The sequence below is a fragment of the Anser anser genome (assembly GCF_964211835.1).
Source record: "Anser anser genome assembly, chromosome: 3".
Taxonomy (NCBI): domain Eukaryota; kingdom Metazoa; phylum Chordata; class Aves; order Anseriformes; family Anatidae; genus Anser; species Anser anser.
In genome coordinates, this window is record NC_139722.1 from 56,601,322 (window position 1) to 56,615,529 (window position 14,208).

At 44.4% G+C, this 14,208-nt stretch overlaps 1 protein-coding gene and 1 long non-coding RNA gene across 3 annotated transcripts in view; both read left to right on the top strand.

Moving 5' to 3' along the window:
- The window catches only part of NKAIN2 (sodium/potassium transporting ATPase interacting 2), a gene marked incomplete at its 3' end in the record, with an annotated part of 585,648 nt that overhangs the window by 72,140 nt on the left and 499,300 nt on the right, over positions 1-14,208 (top strand). The gene's annotated exons all lie outside the window — the stretch shown is intronic.
- LOC310897593 overlaps positions 5,985-14,208 on the top strand; it is a 42,747-nt gene continuing 34,523 nt past the window's right edge. The window contains exon 1 of the long non-coding RNA XR_014582406.1: positions 5,985-6,707. This is a non-coding gene — a long non-coding RNA (uncharacterized lncRNA). The remainder of the gene's footprint in view (positions 6,708-14,208) is intronic.

The window sequence follows — 14,208 nt, forward strand, 5'->3', positions numbered from 1 at the left end:
GGATTTTTCTGATAGCTGGCCCATGTATATGGTAGAGCAACATAGAAAAATATGTTCTTTGAGATGCAATAAGGCCCTTGTCTCTACTCAATGTGTTGTGAAATACTTTGTTTCGAATTGATTTTATCAAATAACAATCCTTCTGAAAAGACTGGTTTGAGTTACCATTTTGTCGTTCTTATAGATTTTAATCCCTTTTCCTTGCTTTAGAAATTACCTTTTCTCATTTATGGTATTAAGGTACTCAGCAACATGGACTGCAAGGTCAGACAAGGTAGAGTGGGTTGCCTCATACCTGTCTCCAGCTGTTTTATCCTTCCTTAGAATCCACTCTAGCAAGAAGTTGTTGCCCAAGAAAATAAATATTCTCTATCTCTTGCAACAAGGGAAGAAGGGCTTCATGAATAAGAAGGAAGAATTTCTATTCACACCCCTTGATGATTTTCCACCACAATGAAAGACTTGAGAGCCCTCCTTCATTGCTCTGCTAAATCCAAAAAGATTTCCAATACTTTGTTACATTCTCAGATGACAGCAGGTACTGGACAACACCTACAGAGCAAATTCTTGTGCTTTTTGTCTTGCAGCCCTCCTAACTGTGTCTATACTAGATAAGAACATTAGCTGAAAACATCACATTTCATCCAGACACAATTTAGACATATATCTAACATTTCTCTCCTTATTGATTTCTGATACAAAGATACTGGCAAAGTAAAGAAAAAGGAAAAGATATTTTGACTAAGACTGTGATGACCTGTCTGGCTGAGGATATAAAAGCCCTTGTGACAGATAAAATGCCTTTATATAATTTATGTAAGAACATAATGACCATGCAAGGTCAGACCAAGACTCCAAGTAGTCTTGCATGCTGTCTCCAACACCTTCCCAGCACATATCTTGGGAATAGTATAGCTACAGATCAACATCTATAGTTTTTTGTTGTTGTTTTTGTTTTGTTTTTTAGTATTTATAGTTAATATATCTAAATAGGTTTATTGAACTGGTACAGTCTTTCCTGGAACTTCTGAAACTTCTGTCATGCATCCTGGTTTCCTTAACCATGCCTTGAATTCTTCATAAAAAATGCTGTCAAGATGCCTATAGATCTCACTTGTCTGCATAATTTCACTAGTTATCATCTGATTGTGGAGACCTTAATTTCAGTGTTTAAATGTTCCTGTCTATTTTTGTAAAACGAATTAAACCCTTCCAGGTTTTCCCTCAAACTTCTTATTTGTTCTTTATCAAAAACAAAACCTGTTTTTGTCTAAAGATTACATAAACAGTGTTCAGAGGTTATAAAGCCATGTTAAAGTAGCTGGACTAGAATCTCTCAATACAGGATTGCCTACAGGAAAGCTGGGGAGGGACATCAGAGCATAGTGATAGGACTGGGGGTAATAGTTTTAAGCTGAAAGAGGGTAGATTTAGATTAGACATTAGAAATAAGTTATTTACTAAGAGTGTGGTGAGGCCCTGGCACTGGTTGCCCAGAAAAGCTGTGGATGCTTCCTCCCTGGAGTTGTTCAAGGCCAGGCTGGGTGGGGCTTTGAGCAACCTGGTCTAGTGGGAGGTGTCCCTGCCCATGGCAGGGGGTGCAAATTATATGATCTTTAATGTTCTTTCAACCCAAACTATTCTGTGATTCTGTGTGATACATAGTTCCATTAAACTAGATGCAGACAGGTTTTCCTACCGCTTTGAGAAGCATCTCACTCAGTGGCACATTTATTTAAAGTTGTATGGGCTACTAATTAGGTGAGCCTTCCACAAAATATACTCGTTTTGTAAGAGTAGTGTTTTGTCATCTATTTTTAGGGTAGCTGCAAATCCCCACAGTGTTTAGATCAAGTCACTGCTTTTAAGCTATTAAGCAAGTATTAGAAACATATTAGAATAAAAAAGAAAAGCTACTTGTTTGTATGGAACCAGAAGTTCCTTGGCATTTTTTGTGTATAACTTTCTAATAGTGCATACTGTTCCGCAGTTTGCTTTGTTTTCTCTGTACAATGAAAACAACAAAAATTGTGTTCTGCAATGTAAAAATACCTGAGTGTAGTTTCAGCTCTTTCTTCTAACAGAGGGACCACACTTCAACCTCTGTCGGGTACTGCATCATATTGTCTAACTGGTACTTTCAAGCCTAAGACTACTGCACAGGAGGTACATCATCCCTGGAATGAAGAGCAGACATGTCAAGAAACTGTATTCAGCTTTTTTTTTTTTTTTTTTATTTTTAATCACTAAATTCTAGTTTGCTCTAAGCTCTGGGCATTTTTGTGGTGCTTACTGTCCAAGTTACCTTTGTTATTCTTTTTAATGTGTTTATACTTTATTTACCCTGAGAATTTTTCTAAAGTACCACTCTGCAGGTATGTGACTGTGTCTGGCTAAATCCTGTTTTCAAAAATAATTGGGATAGTAATAGCTCATCATTAATAGCAAGGGTTAAATGCCTCCTTCAAGCCTTTTTATCTGTGGCGCTAACTTACCAAGCCATTTTCAGGAGCCAGTGCCACACATGTCCAGATGTCAATGCTTTGGGACTGGGTTCACTGAGGCTGCCTTCAGCCTTGTAGCAAAGCGGAATCTGATTTCTTTGCATCCAGAGTTGCCTTAACAGTTTTGCCATTATTATTTGTAACAATGGAAGTATCAAAATGACGGTGTGGAACAGCTGTGCTGCGTGTCTGCACAGTGTGCCACAAGCAGCAACGGTAACTGAGGTTAAAGCAGTCAAGGTACAATAATGGAGGGTATTGTACCTGTTCCAAGATAAGCTACTGGCTACTTGTGCTCAGATTGATGGATAAGGCCCCATGTGTCTCAAGTGTGCAGAGAGATCTCTCTGCTTGCAGCTCTTTCATATGAGACTGATGCTTGACTGGACAGATTTATATAGTTTCCAGTATCTTCTCTCCACCCTCAAACTGTCAAAAAATAGTAAGATTGCAAGAAAATATTTGATCCACTAGATCACCAGTATCTTCTCTCCACCCTCAAACTGTCAAAAAGTAGTAAGATTGCAAGAAAATATTTGATCCAATAGATCAAATCCAACTGATCCAATTGATCCTCCTCTTAAAAAACATTGGTTAATAAAATATCTTTCTAAAGATGAGCCTGGTGACTATAGAAGTCATTGTCAAGATATTAGGAACTCTAACTTATGTCTCAGTACGCTAGCCAGGATTTTTAAGAAATTAAACTGTTCCATTAAATTTCAGCATAAAATACCATGTAATAAACAGAGTAAAAGCTATTACTCATTTTCAACTGATAGGTGATTTACTCTATGCAAAGTAAGTATCACAGTAGAAAAGCAGTCAGACACTTTAACAAAGTAATGAAAAGTTATGCCTCCATAAATCATCATATTACAGCTTCATTTAATCATTTTCCTATCTTGTTCTGATGCATTTCAGAGTTTATATTCACACCAGGAAAGGTAAAGCAGAGGGGTCTTTGGAGACTGAAAACTCTTCTAACTGTGGACACAGCTATTTGAGAATTCCAGCCCCTGAGAACAGGACAGCTTGTTCCAAGGTTTTCATTAGGAGGGATGGACTGTGCAGCTCAGTATCATATTCAGCAGCTGTTGTTCTGGAACTGACCATCCAAGACAAGTGAGATAAAAAACCTGCTTCCACAGGGATGTAAAGGCAAGATCATATGGAACAGAGTCAGAAATGTATCAGCTTTAATATTTTAAAAAGAAGAGGGAAAATGGTCTTTGTGGAGGGCTGACTGTAACCTTGTTGAAAAGCTTTTATCAAGCAATGCAGTTGTGTTAAAGGCATGGGTCTGATGTCTTAAGAAATATAAAGCCAGATGTATGCGCATCTCCTCTTTCACAGTTCTCTTACCTTATATTGCAGCTATCACTTTTAGCAATTGAAAATGCATGTAAGCAATTGTAAATCTGTATGTGACACTCTAGTAAGGAAAGACAAAGCTGTAAAAACCTAGTGCCATAAATGCACTGACTTGCCTCCAGTGTCCCATTTTCAGCAACAAAAGGAAATAAGTCTTAAAACTGTACATAAAGCTCTCCTGCTGTATACTGCTATTATTCCTGATTCATTAAACACTTTCTTGCTATAATCAAACTTGTGGGAAAATGGCCATAGAACAAATGTTGAAAAATAAAAGCACAATTGCTTGTGCATTATTATTGCTATTAATCAGTATTGTGGGACTTGTGCAGTAGTATGATGTTTCCGTAGTATGTCTTAGCTTGTTCATAAGCAGTACTTCATCTGTGTAAGGTATTACAGGCAAGATAACATTGAGAGAAACTAGAAAAGCAGCGTGGACAGGTATTTCAGCTAGGCCTCAGTTTAGGGCATGTTCAATATTTTCTGGAGCAAAACCCATATTGTGCCAAGAAATGTGTAAGTATACTTGCATGATCAACTGGAAAATATCTGTGCTGTAATGGGGCAAATTATGAGAATTTTTGGTAGCCTAGTAACAACACTATTCTGGGCCAGAATCACCAGGACTGCCAGGCCTCAGCGATACTAAGCCTAGGAGCACCTAAGCTAGTTACATTTGAAGTCCTGAAGCAGCAAAATAATAGAGATCTTCCTAGCTGGGGAGCCAACTGATCTCTGTCATCTTGGCTCAAATTGTCACGAACAGCAAGGAGCTAAGTACTTATGCTCTACGTAGCTTGGAAAGTGGCACTTTGGAAATTGAAGACTGTAAATTGCTAAAATTGTGGAAACAACTCCAGTAAATGATACTGTTGGGTAAGCATTGAATCCAAGGGTGCTAGGGCTTTCCATACACCTCAGAAAGAGACATGGCCAAATGATATTAATCAGGGGCAAGAACCAGAAGCAATGCAGGATTAGTCAGGAACACTATTTATTTATTTATTTATTTATTTATTTATTTATTTATTTATCTATCTATCTATCTATCTATCTATTTATTTATTTATTTTCTCTCTTTTCCTTCTCCAGAAGTTATTTTTGCAATAGCTGCTCTAGCATCAGGAGATAAAGGGTCCAGAGAGAGACATGAGACATTATTCTTTGAGTCAGTAAATCCATAAATATAAATTGAAACCTTATGTCTCTTCACTTTGTCTGTACTGCAGGAAGAGCATCTGATTACCACAAGTGAAAAAGTAAGAAATTAGAAAGCTTTACTTGTACTTTGATTTAGTATTAATTTTCCTTGATTAGTTCTGCTGTGTCTCCACTTCATATTAACCTAGTCAATGGGTGATAGAGGGTGAAGGTGTTAATTGACCTTTGTTCAGTGCCAGCAGAGGTTATAACAGGCTTATTATATGTTCCTTCTGTGTGGTATGTATGCTGCTTGTGTGGAGGGTTGTTGCTCTAGGGTATTTTGTGCTGCTGTTAGTTTAGCTGTTTTGAGCCTCTCCTAATAGATTCTAGAAAAGCTAGTTTGTTCTCCTGAGCTTGGGGGAAAAAAAGTTATGGAGAGGTATTAAAGTAATGTTGACGCTTTAGCAATTTAATTTCATCCTTATGGAAACTAACCTTCAACCAATCTGAATGAAAATAAGACTTAAAGGCTGTACCATACATCTGGATGGATGTGACTAGAAGCTCCAGCAAGCTCTGGCTAGTGAGTTTTTGTGTGAGAATGACAAGAGTGAAATTCTGCACCTGTGGATGGCTAATTTTCAAAGGGTGAAAATGTTATTTCATATTAATGGATGTTTCAGTTGCAGAAGACTTAAAAAAAAAAAAGTTGCAGGTGCTTATTCACCATTGGTAAGGGTGAGTGGTTTGCATAGGTAGGTGGATTATATTAAATCCCAGTATAAGTTATTCTTCTATCCTCCTTCTGCAGCTTTCTCCTATCTTGGGTTTGTTATTCAGACTGCATGGGAAGATAGCTGGACAAAGATTCCCACCCCCCCCTCCCCGGTTGTGGGAGGTTTACCATTGGATGTGGTTATTTTATGAGCTTTTTTTTTTTGGGGGGGGGGGGGGGGGGGGAGGGGCATGGAGTGGGTGGGTAGGAGGAGGTGTATTAGAAGGTTGGTGAATGGAATCCAAGCAAAATTTGTTGAATTTTGAGGTACATAGAGGATTAAGGACTTCAGTAGGTGTCATTTTCCTGTGTTATCTCCCTTATAATATTGTAAGGCTGATTTGCTTCAGGGAAATTGTATTAAAATGCTGTCTGGGTGTGGAGAGAAAAAAAATAAAAACACACACACAAAAAAAAAAACAGGATGGGAGTACAGATCTTGAATAACTTCTACTGAGCTTTAGCTTGATGGAAGTTGCTCTTTCATTTGTATTACTTCTCATTGACAAAGACTGAAGTTGGCTAGTACCCTAATCTCTTGAGACATGGAGAATTAGTGGCCCTTAGCCTTCCTTGTATTGATAAATCATGATCTATGTAGTGGTCCTCAGAGTTTCAATTGCAAGAAATTTGGTCCTCAGTCTTGTGATAAGAAATATTTATATTTTTCTTTATCATCTACAGGAACAGAGATTTAGTATTAAAATCAGGACAAAGTATTTCTTGATCCATCTTGCCCTGACTTCATCTATGTCAATATCCAGTATTAAAGATCCATTTCTCTTGAAACAATGTTCATATATGTCTCTGCTTCTCTCTATATGTATATATAACATAAGCTTTGTTGCTTACCTAGGTTTGAAACTTGCCCCCCAGAAGTCAAGGGGGGAATTTTCCCTTATTAGTATGTTGTGGTTTAACCCGGCTGGCAGCTAAACACCACACAGCCGTTCGCTCACCCTCCCCCCTCCCTCTCTGGGATGGGGGAGAGAAACGGGAAAGTGAAGCCTGTGAGTTGAGATAAAGACAGTTTATTAAGACAGGAAAATAATAATAACAATAATAATAATAATAGTGATAATGGTAATAGTATTAACAATAATAATGTGTAAGAAAACAAGTGATGCACAATGCAATTGCTCACCACCCGCTGACCGATGCCCAGCCTATTCCCGAGCAGCCGGCCCCCCCCACCCCGGCCAGCCACCCCTATATATTGTTTAGCATGACGTCAGATGGTATGGAATACCCCTTTGGCCAGTTTGGGTCAGCTGTCCTGGGTCTGTCCCCTCCCAGCTCCTGCTGCACCCCCAGCCTGCTCGCTGGCAGGACAGAGCAAGAAGCCGAAAAGTCCTTGGCCTGGTGTAAACACTGCTCTGCAACAATTAAAACATCAGCATGTTATCAGCGCTCTTCTCATCCTAATCCAAAACATAGCACCCTACCAGCTACTATGAGCTACTTAACTCTGTCCTAACTGGAACCAGGACAGATATCCACCCCTTATTCCATACCATTTATGTCATGCTCAGGTTACACTCTGTCCAATACATTCTAATTAATCACCATTTTCATCTATGATATATAGCAATCATGGTAGTGATGACATACATTATTATATAATAATTAACATACTACAATTCAACTCATGGGCTATTCTCACCCAGTATCAAATCCCCTTGAGGTACACACCGGACCTCCCCATTCTTTTGCATTACCCACCAAGTGCATCCAGGTCCCTGAGCAAAAGCAATTCCACGAATGGGTTTGCCTTTTCCTGAGGCAGGAGTAGCCCAGACTGTTTTACCCAGCATGTTTCTTACGTGCACTACAGGAACTTTATCCCCTTCTACAGTGCGTAACAGGTTTGATTGGGCAGGTCCAGCTCGGTTGGCAGATCCCCTGGTATTGACTAACCAGGTGGCCTTTGCCAAATGTGTATCCCAATTTTTGAATGTCCCAGCACCCATTGCTTTCAGTGTAGTCTTCAACAGTCCATTGTATCGTTCAACTTTTCCAGAGGCTGGTGCATGATAGGGGATGTGATACACCCACTCAATACCATGTTCTTTGGCCCAAGTGTCTATAAGGTTGTTTCGGAAATGAGTCCCGTTGTCTGACTCAATTCTCTCTGGGGTGCCATGTCGCCATAAGACTTGCTTTTCAAGGCCCAGGATAGTGTTCCGGGCGGTGGCATGGGGCACAGGATATGTTTCCAGCCATCCGGTGGTTGCTTCCACCATTGTAAGTACGTGGCGCTTGCCGTTGCGGGTTTGAGGGAGTGTGATGTAATCAATCCGCCAGGCCTCTCCATATTTATATTTCAGCCATCGTCCTCCATACCAAAGAGGTTTTGACCGTTTGGCTTGCTTGATTGCAGCACATGTTTCACAGTCATGAATAACCTGTGCTATAGTGTCCATGGTCAGGTCCACCCCTCGATCACGAGCCCATCTGTAGGTTGCATCTCTACCTTGATGGCCTGAGGTGTCATGGGCCCATCGGGCTATAAATAATTCACCTTTATGTTGCCAGTCCAGGTCCACCTGAGCCACTTCAATCTTAGCAGCCTGATCCACCTGCTGGTTGTTTTGGTGTTCTTCAGTAGCCCGATTCTTGGGCACATGAGCATCTACATGGCGTACCTTTACAACCAGGTTCTCTACCCGGGCAGCAATATCTTGCCACAATGCCGCAGCCCAAATGGGCTTGCCCCTGCGCTGCCAGTTGTTCTGCTTCCATTGCTGTAACCACCCCCACAGGGCATTTGCTACCATCCATGAATCAGTATAGAGATAGAGAACTGGCCACTTTTCTCGTTCAGCAATATCTAAAGCCAGCTGAATGGCTTTTACTTCTGCAAACTGACTCGATTCACCTTCTCCCTCAGCAGCTTCTGCAACTCGTCGTGTAGGACTCCATACAGCAGCTTTCCATCTCCGATGCTTTCCCACAATACGACAGGACCCGTCAGTGAACAAGGCATATTTCTTCTCATTTTCCGGTAGCTTGTTGTACAGGGGGGCTTCTTCAGCACGAACCACCTCCTCCTCTGATGATATCCCAAAGTATTTGCCTTCTGGCCAGTCCATAATCACCTCCAAGATTCCTGGGCGACTGGGGTTTCCTATTCGAGCCCGCTGAGTAATCAGTGCAACCCACTTGCTCCATGTAGCATCAGTTGCATGATGCGTAGAGGGGACCCTTCCTTTGAACATCCAGCCTAGTACCGGCAGTCGGGGTGCCAGGAGGAGCTGCGCTTCAGTACCGACCACTTCCGAAGCAGATCGAACTCCTTCATATGCTGCCAATATCTCCTTTTCAGTTGGAGTATAGCGGGCTTCAGATCCTCTGTATCCCCGACTCCAAAACCCCAGGGGTCGACCTCGAGTTTCCCCAGGTTCTTTCTGCCAGAGGCTCCAGGTGGGACCATTCTCTCCGGCTGCGGTGTAGAGCACATTCTTTACATCTGGTCCTGTTCGGACTGGCCCGAGGGCTACTGCATGAACTATTTCCTGCTTAATTTGTTCAAAGGCTTGTCGTTGCTCAGGGCCCCATTCAAAAGCATTCTTCTTACGGGTTACTTGGTAGAGCGGGTTTACAATCAGACTGTAATTTGGAATATGCATTCTCCAAAACCCCACGACACCTAGGAAAGTTTGTGTTTCTTTTTTGCTAGTTGGTGGAGACATAGCTGTTATCTTGTTGATCACATCCATTGGGATTTGACGACGTCCGTCTTGCCATTTAATTCCTAAAAACTGGATCTCTCGTGCAGGTCCTTTAACTTTATTCTGTTTTATGGCAAAACCGGCCTTCAGAAGGATTTGGACTATTTTCTTCCCTTTCTCGAAAACTTCTTCTGCAGTGTCACCCCACACAATGATGTCATCGATGTACTGCAGGTGTTCAGGAGCTTCCCCCTGCTCCAGCGCAGACTGGATCAGTCCATGGCAAATGGTAGGGCTGTGTTTCCACCCCTGGGGCAGCCGATTCCAAGTATATTGGACTCCCCTCCAAGTGAAAGCAAACTGTGGCCTGCACTGTGCTGCTAGAGGGATGGAGAAAAATGCATTAGCGATATCAATTGTGGCATACCACTTGGCTGCCTTTGATTCCAGTTCATACTGGAGTTCTAGCATGTCCGGCACTGCAGCACTCAGTGGTGGCGTGACTTCGTTCAGGCCACGATAGTCCACTGTTAGTCTCCACTCACCATTAGACTTTCGCACTGGCCATATGGGACTATTAAAAGGTGAATGAGTCTTGCTGATCACTCCTTGGCTCTCCAGTTGACGAATTAGCTTATGGATGGGACTCAGGGAGTCTCGGTTGGTGCGATATTGCCGCCGGTGCACAGTTGTGGTAGCGATCGGCACTTGCTGTTCTTCAACCCTCAGCAACCCCACAACAGAAGGGTCCTCTGAGAGACCAGGCAAGGTAGACAACTGTTTAATGTCCTCTGTCTCCAAAGCAGCTATGCCAAAAGCCCAGCGGAACCCTTTTGGGTCCTTGAAATATCCTCTTCTAAGATAGTCTATGCCAAGGATGCACGGAGCATCTGGGCCAGTCACAGTACGGTGCTTTTGCCACTCATTACCGGTTAGACTCACTTCAGCCTCCAATACAGTTAACTGCTGGGATCCCCCCGTCACACCATAAATACAGATGGGCTCTGGCCCTTTATAGCTTGATGGCATTAGAGTACATTGTGCACCGGTGTCTACCAAAGCCTTATACTTCTGTGCGTCTGACGTGCCAGGCCATCGAATCCACACAGTCCAATAAACTCGATTGTCCCTTTCCTCCCCCTGGCTGGAGGCAGGGCCCCTCTAGTCCTGGTCAGAATCTTCATTTCTGTGTTTAAAGGACTGCCTGCTGGAAGTTGGAGCAGCGAACCTTTCAGAGAACTCCTTTTTCCCAATTGTTTTCCTTTGCAATTCACGTACCCGTGCCTCTAGGGTCGCAGTAGATTTTCCATCCCATTTTCTCATGTCCTCTCCATGGTCACGTAGGTAAAACCACAGGGTGACACGGTGTGTGTGCCCACCATATTGTCTTCCTTGCATAGATGAACGTTTACCCCTAATAGCTGAGACACTGGTTTGTACAGGTGGGGAGGAAAATAATCTCTCTTCAAGTTGGTGGATCTTTTCAGAAAGTTTCTCCAAGGTATTCTCTTTTAGCTGGTGGACACTGGTTCGTTCAGGTGAAGGGGAAGATAATCTTTCTTCAAGTTGGTGGATCTTTTCAGAAAGTTTCTCCAAAGCATTCTCTTTTAGCTGGTGGACACTGGTTCGTTCAGGTGAAGGGGAAGATAATCTTTCTTCAAGTTGGTGGATCTTTTCAGAAAGTTTCTCTAAAGCCTTCTCTTTTAGCTGGTGGACACTGGTTCGTTCAGGTGGAGGGGAAGATAAATTCTCTTTAAGTTGGTGGACCTCTTCAGAGAGTTTCTCCACAGCTGAGACACAGGCCTTTAGGGAAGAGGAGAGATTTCCTTCGTACTGCCGGAGTATTTTAGTCACTTCATTCACTGTGGGATTCTCCTCCGTTTTCCAGGCTAGTATTGCCAATGAGTTGGCATATGATGATGGGGAACTCTGTACAAACTTCCGCCACATGGGTAGTGTACACCGGACTGCATCTGGATCTGCGGATGTTTGTGCGTCGTCTAGGTCCTTATAAATTACTTCCCGTACGGCCAATTCCCTCAGGTACTGAATTCCCTTCTCCATGGTGGTCCATTTGCTTGGTAAACATACAAGTTCTTCCTTGAAGGGATACCTTTCCTTCACAGCTGACAGGAGACGCCTCCAGAGGCTGCGAGATTGTGCTCCATCTCCAATTGCTTTGTCAATGCATGCGTCCCTAGCAAGGGATCCCAGCCGCCTGGCTTCCTTGCCCTCCAATTCCACATAATTGGCTCCCGTGTCCCAGCACCGGAGCAGCCAGGTGACAAGCTGCTCGCCTATACAGCGACCAAAATCTTTTCGCACATCTCGTAGCTCACGCTGGTATAGAGTCCGGGTAATTACTGTTGATTTTTCGACATCCTCATCCTCATCTTCAGTCTTCTGCACCTTTGATGGCCGGTGTAGAGTCCGGGTAGTTACTGTTGATTTTCCGACATCCTCATCCTCATCTTCAGTCTCCTGCACCTTTGATGGCTGGTATGGAGTCCGGGTAGTTACTGTTGATTTTTCGCCATCCTCATCCTCATCTTCAGTCTCCTGCACCTTTGATGGCCCAGCCTCGTCCTCACTATGCCCAGACTTAGCAGAAGACTGTCTGCGTTTTAAACGACCTGAGCCTCTATACCATTTTTTCACCTTGTCTACAGGGGCAACTTGCACTGCTACAGCTCGTTTCTCTGACCCAGACACAGGGTCTGCCACAGGGGTTGGAATACCCTCTGCGGGGTCAACTTGCACTGCTACAGCTCGTTTCTCTGACCCAGCCACAGGAGTGGGAGCAGCTGCACGAGCTGGGGCAGCTGCAGGAGCTGGAGCGGCTGCAGGGGCTGGAGCTGGAGCGGCTGCAGGAGCTGGAGTGGCTGCAGGAGCTGGAGCTGGAGCGGCTGCAGGAGCTGGAGCTGGAGCGGCTGCAGGAGCCGGAACGGCTGCAGGAGCTGGAGCTGGAGCGGCTGCAGGAGCTGGAGCTGGAGCGGCTGCAGGAGCCGGAACGGCTGCAGGAGCTGGAGCTGGAGCAGCTGCAGGAGCTGGAGCTGGAGCGGCTGCAGGAGCCGGAACGGCTGCAGGAGTTGGAGCGGTTGCAGGAGCTGGAGCGGCTGCAGGAGCTGGAGCTGGAGTAGCTGCAGGAGCTGGAGCGGCTGCAGGAGCTGGAGCGGCTGCAGGAGCTGGAGCTGGAGTGGCTGCAGGAGCCGGAACGGCTGCAGGAGCTGGAGCGGCTGCAGGGGCTGGAGCTGGAGCGGCTGCAGGAGCTGGAGCCGGAACGGCTGCAGGAGCCGGAACGGCTGCAGGAGCTGGAGCCGGAACGGCTGCAGGAGCTGGAGCGGCTGCAGGAGCTGGAGCTGGAGTAGCTGCAGGAGCTGGAGCGGCTGCAGGAGCTGGAGCTGGAGCGGCTGCAGGAGCTGGAACGGCTGCAGGAGCTGGAGCTGGAGTGGCTGCAGGAGCTGCAGGAGCTGGAGCGGCTGCAGGAGCTGGAGCTAGGTTGCTAATAGCATCAATTGCAGCTCGATTGGCACAAGCCAGACCCCAGCACGCTACAGTGATTTGTGTCACTTTGGAACTGCCAGAGTCATGACACCTTTTTTTCAAGCATTCTGCCAGCTTTTTAGGATTTTGCAGTTGTTCAGGGGTGAATGTCCAAAACACTGGAGGTGACCACTGCTCTAGAAACCTGCCCATATCCTCCCACACTCCCTGCCACTCGCAACTATCCCGCCTCAAGATTGATCTCCGGATGAGATTCCTAAGTAGTTGTTTAACCCTCCACAAAATCTGAAGCGCATTCAGGAGACATAACAACAAGAGCAGGCTGGTCTGAGTATCCCAAGGATATTCAACATCTCGGAGAACCACCGTAACTAACTCGGGGGATAAGAGGGTGGTGGTGAAGGAGAAAGGGAGAGTGAACAGGTAGGGAAACATGTCTTCCCCTGTCCCCTTCACAGATTGGCTCCCTAACGAAAACAGGCAATAGGTGTAATTGCTAATAGTTTCCGAGATATGGGTTCCAAAGTATAGAGTTGACGTCAGTGCTGAGTACAAATACCAGGTTAAAGTCGTGACCAGATATTTCATCATTTCATAAGCCATTGCTACACCGCACAGTACCATAACAATCTTAAACCAGGGCCCGGAAAGGATAAACAGTGCAACAGGGAGCACATACAGAAAGTAACGCACCATAAAACTCAATTTGGAATACAGGTACAGCAGACTGGAGATTAAGGCAATCAACATCGTGACTAGCAACTATTAAGCAGGTCCAATACTTATACCAATTTTAGTTTAACACACTCTGGTCAGATTTGTCGATATCTCAACCCTTCGGGCCCCACGTTGGGCGCCAAAAGGACTGTTGTGGTTTAACCCGGCTGGCAGCTAAACACCACACAGCCGTTCGCTCACCCTCCCCCCTCCCTCTCTGGGATGGGGGAGAGAAACGGGAAAGTGAAGCCTGTGAGTTGAGATAAAGACAGTTTATTAAGACAGGAAAATAATAATAACAATAATAATAATAATAGTGATAATGGTAATAGTATTAACAATAATAATGTGTAAGAAAACAAGTGATGCACAATGCAATTGCTCACCACCCGCTGACCGATGCCCAGCCTATTCCCAAGCAGCCGGCCCCCCCCACCCCGGCCAGCCACCCCTATATATTGTTTAGCATGATGTCAGATGGTATGGAATACCCCTTTGGCCAGTTTGGGTCAGCTGT